This window comes from Mus caroli, chromosome 2, assembly GCF_900094665.2.
Source record: "Mus caroli chromosome 2, CAROLI_EIJ_v1.1, whole genome shotgun sequence".
In the NCBI taxonomy this organism is placed as follows: domain Eukaryota; kingdom Metazoa; phylum Chordata; class Mammalia; order Rodentia; family Muridae; genus Mus; species Mus caroli.
This window is the reverse complement of record NC_034571.1, coordinates 35,859,447-35,864,587: the sequence shown is the minus strand read 5'-3', so window position 1 is coordinate 35,864,587 and position 5,141 is coordinate 35,859,447.

The following is a 5,141-nucleotide window of genomic DNA, read 5'->3' as shown; positions in this document are numbered from 1 at the left end:
CAGTATGTTGTGCCTTTCATAGTCTCTGCTGAGAAATCTAGTGTAATTCTAATAAGTTTGCCTTTATATGTTACTTGACCTTTCTCCCTTACTGCTTTTAATATTCTTTCTTTGTTTTGTACATTTGATGTTTTGATTATTATGTGAGGGAATAATTTCTTTTCTGGTCCAGTCTATTTGGAGTTCTGTAGGCTTTTTGTTCATGGGCATACCTTTCTTTATGTTTGGGAATTTTTCTTCTATAATTTTTTTGAAAATATTTTCTTTCCCTCTAAGTTGGGAATTTGTGCTTTCTTCTATACCTATTATCCTTAGATTTTTGTCTTCTTATTGTGTCCTGGAATTCCTGGATGTTTTGAGTTAGGAGCTTCTGGTATTTTGCCTTTTCTTTGACTGTTGTGTCAATGTGTCAACTTGGCCTTTTTGCCTTACCACGCTTAATATTTGATTTTTGTTCTATGCATTTGGTGTTTTGATTATTGTGTGGCAAGAGGAATTTCTTTTCTGGTTACATCTATGTGGCATGTGGCATTCTGTAGACTTCTTGTATGTTTACAGTCTTTTCTTTCCTTAGGTTGAGGAAGTTTTATTCTATACTTTTTTTGAAGATGTTTTCTGGCCCTTTGGGTTTGGAATCTTCTCTCTCTTCTATGCCAATTATTCTTAGGTTTAGTCTTTTAATTGTGACCTGGATTTTGTGGATATCTTGGTTAGGAGCTTTTTTTATTTTACATTTTGTTTGATTGTTGTATTAATGTTTTCTATGGTATCTTCTGCACATGAGATTCTCTCTTCTATCTCTTGTATTCTGTTGATGAAGCTTGGATCTATGTCTCCTGGTATCTTTTCTAGGTTTTCTGTCTCCAAGGTGATTTCTTTATTGTTTCTATTTTTATATCTTGATGGTTTTCTTCAATTCCTTCACCTGGTTAAATGTGTTTTCCTGTAATTCTTTATGGAATTTTTGTATTTCCTCTTTAAGAGCTTCTACCCGTTTACCTGTGTTAGCTACCATGCCAGCCGTAGGCTTCAATAGCCTCACTACCTTTGTGGTATACCTCAGGTAAACCCATGCCTTGCCTTCATACCTTTCTCTCTTGAACTCTGATGAGGTGTTGTGTGAAGGAAAGCACAAACAACACAAAGTTAGTTCAGAAATGAAGGTAACTCAGTCACTGGGATCAGCAACTAAAATCCTAATCTTGTAAGCCATATTAAATCTAAATCATCCAGTGGCAAATCCTGATGGATCTGCCATTGAAACTGGGAGACTCTTTTAGCTACATCTTGTCCTCACACTATCACCAGCCAAAAAAGGATCCTCTTTCTTGCATCCTCCTCTCTTCCTTTGTCCTACTCACTCAAAGATTGGCTCCTTTATTCATTAGGGGATTGGCTCATAGGAAGTCATCTAAGTATGACTCACTCCTTGTCTGCAGACCCTTCCAGGAGAGCAGAATTAGCCACAACATACAAACAGCATCAGGCCCATCCACAACACTATATTATCATCATTAGATGTGATTTTAAATACAAATCTTGCTTTTCTGGTGTGTTGAAGTATCCAGGTCTTGCTGTGGTGAGAGAACTGGGTTCTGATGATTCCAAATGCCTTGGTTTCTGTCGCTTATGTTCTTTCTCTTGCCTCTCACCTTCTGGTTATCTTTGCTGTTAGTTGGTCTTGCTGTCTCTGACTAGACCTTGTTCCTCCTGTGGGCCTGTGAGCCTGTGATCTTAGGTATGTTAGCACTTCTGGGGAGACTACCTCTCTCCTGGGTGGAATTTAGGTGCAGAAGGCTATGGGAAAACCTTAGATCTGGGGTACAGATTGGGACTGGAAGGATCTTGTCCCCAGTTGTTCTGCTGTTCCTGTGCTCTGTGTGCTGCTGTTGGGTCCCACTTTGGACAGTTATTGGAGCAAAAGTGCTGACATCACCTCTAGTTTAAGGCGTGAGAGCACTCCTGGGAGACCTGCTCTCTCTGGGTGGGATTTGGGTGCAAAGGGCTGTGAGACAGCCTTAGCTCTGGGGTGCAGTTGGAGACTGGAAGGATCCTGTAATGTAGTCGTTTCTAATAAACCTTCATCACCTATGAGTTCATTATGTAGTTACCATTTAGAGATGGGCTACTATGTCTTCTCCAGATTAAATTGCTTCCTTGAACAGTCAGTATGCATTTGGCCTAACAACCCCACACTCCCTCCCTCCCTGTTCCATCTCTCCATCTCAATCTTTATAACAGATTGTCAAGCATGATGTATCTTGTGTCCTTGAAACACTTTCCAGTTGAATTAATGCAGGAGTTTTCCCCACATTCCAATTTTAACCAGTAAGTCATAAACCACTTATCCACATTGGTGATTCTGTGTAGTGATGTGCAATCTTTTCTCGAAATATCTATTACTTCATATTATATTAATGTTTGTGGTCATATTCTTTTCTGCAGAAGACGAATATAGAATATGAACCACTATAAAGTAAATAAACAGTTGTAAAGATAAATTACAAAATAAATTCCCTTAAAATTACTTAAAATCATGGAGAAAATTATGACAAGTAATGGATAAACTATCTATGTTTGAACCAGAAAAGCAGTAAAAGTTTGTACACTTATATCCATTTCTGTACCACTAGCATGGTATCTTGAATATGGACATACCTGGGGCACCAGATAAATGAAAATGGTTATCCCTGAAGTCTGTCTGTGATTCTATTCAACATTGCTGATAATGTTATTGCATTTTTAGTTATAACCTGACATAAGCTCTCTCACACAAAATCATTTCCATGCCAAAATCAGGGCATTATCAAATATCTTATTTTTTCATGTTGGCCATTTTCTTATATCTCCCTCAGCCCAAGCTTTATAAAAGAACTAATGTCCATATATCGTCTGTGACATTTTCTCTGCAAAGGAGATGATGGAAAGGGGAAGTATAAGGAGGGCCTCATCATACTGTTGTGTGCTTATTTTTGTAAAAGGTTAGAGCCACATTTAGATCCATAAGCTCTAGATTTCAATTTTAATATAAGCATTCTTTCCTGGTGACCTTTCTATTTTACTGGTAAAAGTCAGTGTTAAGTTTGACAGTTTTGTTCTTCACAATCCACCTGATGCCTTCCTTGACTTTTAAGTAAGAACTGAAAGTCAATCGGAGGCTATTATTATTATTATTATTATTATTATTGGGGTTTTAGAATTGTGTTTATTAGCACTGGCACTCTTCTGCCTAAGGCTAGAAAGTAACGTCAGAGCAAGCAGTCTTTAAAGGGGATGGATTGTGAATGGAAAAATTAAGAGTGGCATTTTGACAAACACTTGGTATCTGCATTTTCACCTCTTAATTTTATTATGCCTATGAGTACAATCAACTGAAGTCATGATAAAAATCACTATTGCTGAAGATCCTATATACTTTGGAAACATTGAAAAATAAAATGAGCTCCAACTAAAATGAGTAGCAATATGGAAGTTTCATTTCAAATGGCCAGGGTTCATAGTGCTGAAATTTGCTAAGCATAGTGCAGGACAAGATTAATCTCATTCTTGCCCAATTGTAAAGCTCATTCACCACATTAATGACTGTGGGTCAAAAATGGGGTCCTTTTTGCTCAGGGCTAGGCTACTGGGCAAGGCTGGACACACAAAGTTTGACTGAGCACACCCCCATGAAACCTCCAGGTGGACATGGGGCTATAGGAACCCGTGGGACCCTGTGTTGGGGCTAGGGAAGGAGCAGTATGAGGCCCTGGCAGTCATGCTGGAGTTGGGCTCAGACTCGGGCACTACAGATGCTGCTGGATGCCATGGAAAAGCAGGTTCTGGGGTTCCTGGGTCACACAGAGGCCAGGGATGTCAGGTTCTCAGTCTTAGACACCTCAGACACCGCTGAGTGTCACAGAAGAGCTAAGAACAGGTGGGGGCCCATGGGCAGACTCTGGCCAGGGGCCAAAAGAGAAAAGGGCAAGGAGGAGAGAGCTCCGGCTAGTAGGAGTACGGGGTGGGGGTGGGGGGGCTCATTGCAATTTTGAAGCGCAGCTCATTAGAAGACATGCTCCATTGCTCCAGCATGGTGGGTCCCTATGAGCAGAGACAGTCCGTGGTTTTAAGGCATTTATTGTAGAAAGGCAGAGAAAGGGAGAAAAGTAGGGAAGTAGAGGTCAGCCATGACCACGTGGAAAGAGGGGAGAAGGGAATGGGGAGAGAGGGGAAGCAAGAAGGCAAGAGTGGGAGAGACAGGAGCAAAAGAGTAAGAAAGAGAGAATGGGGGCAAGGAGCTCCTTTTATAGTTGGCTGGGCCTACCTAGCTATTGCCAAGTAACTGTTGGGGAGGAGGATACCTGGCCATGGCCAGGTAGCTGTGGGGGTGGAGTCCAGACAGAATACCAGGAGCTTGGAGCATTACCTACATGATTAATGGTCACAAACCTCTCTGCATGTCGTTGGAAGGGGGCTATGAGAGGCTTTAGCTGTGACAGGAGCCAGGGGCCCAGGAGGTATGGCCGAACACCTGCCATCCCATGCAGGAAGAAGTCACTGCCTGCCCACCAGGTCACTGGTGTTCAAGGCCTGTGCTTGACCAGGGACCAGGATGTCTGTGCACAGCTTACCACCCTATAAGTGACAGCCCTCATAAGACTGCCCACCACTCTCTGATTGGACTTAACTTCTGCTCATCAAGATGAAACTTGTACCGGACACTTGTTTGGCTAAGAACCCATGGCTAGACACATCATAGACCTTAGGAGAGATCCCACTACTATTAATCCTGCTGAATGAGCACAGTATTAAAAACAAGCCTTAATGAGTTTCTGCTATACCTATGGATTGGTTTATATCTCAAACCTTAACACTGAAGCTTTTGTAGTTAATGGTGATTAACACAGGTGTTTTTTTTTTTAAGTCAAGTACAATTGTTTTAATAAAATAGGTATTCTGTTGTTGAGTTTTGAAATGGGCAGTGGTAGATAATACACATGGTGAGGCTCATCACTAGTTTCTTCAAATATGTTGCTATAATGCATCAAGTTGCTTCTTAGGACTTCTCTTGCCCAGCTTTCTCCACAAAACACATTCAGTTATTTAACCATAACTTGTTCTCTCTCCCTCTCCCTCTCCCTCTCCCTCTCCCTCTCCCTCTC